Genomic DNA, 657 nt, shown 5'->3' on the forward strand with positions numbered 1-657 from the left:
CCTAGCTTGCTCTTGCAGCCGTACAGCTGAGGGCAAGTGAAACTTGGGGGCATCTGAGCCCCAAGCCTCCAGGCTTAGGCTTGCACGTAAGATGCCTGCCAAATGATCTGGAAACATTTGAAGGCCCAGGTAGGGGTGGAACGTGTCTGCCGGTTGCAGGACCATACGTGGTTCTTGCATCACTCATTGATTCGGCTTGGAACACAAAAATTTTACTTAAAAAAAATGGGGCTCCTAGCTCCGGCCACCAGGGCCTGAGCTCCACCCTGCTAGGCCAGAGCAGCATCTTTGCAAAGGCAAAGGGCGATATAGCCATGACAGCAGGTCTCAGGCTGTGCACCAGGAGCCCAGGAAAATCGGAGCAGAGTTCCAAGCCTGTGGATGCCACCCCGAGACTGGAAGGGAGAAGAGAGCTGGGGTGGGAGACAGAGGGGGCCAGGTCTCCCTCTGGGCAGGGGCATCTGTGGAGCACCAGGTATATGCCTGTGCTGACAGCTCGGGGCAGAAGCTGCAAGCCAAGATGCCCAGAGGGATGCCAGGCTGCGGGGAAAGGCCCCAGGAGCCAGGAAGGCTGCACTCAGCCAACCTAGGCCATTGGTGGTGGGCAACTGGGCTGCCACAGAGCCCAGCCCCATGACACAGAGTCAGGCCACAGGA

Source organism: Alligator mississippiensis, chromosome 15 (genome assembly GCF_030867095.1).
Source record: "Alligator mississippiensis isolate rAllMis1 chromosome 15, rAllMis1, whole genome shotgun sequence".
NCBI lineage: Eukaryota > Metazoa > Chordata > Crocodylia > Alligatoridae > Alligator > Alligator mississippiensis.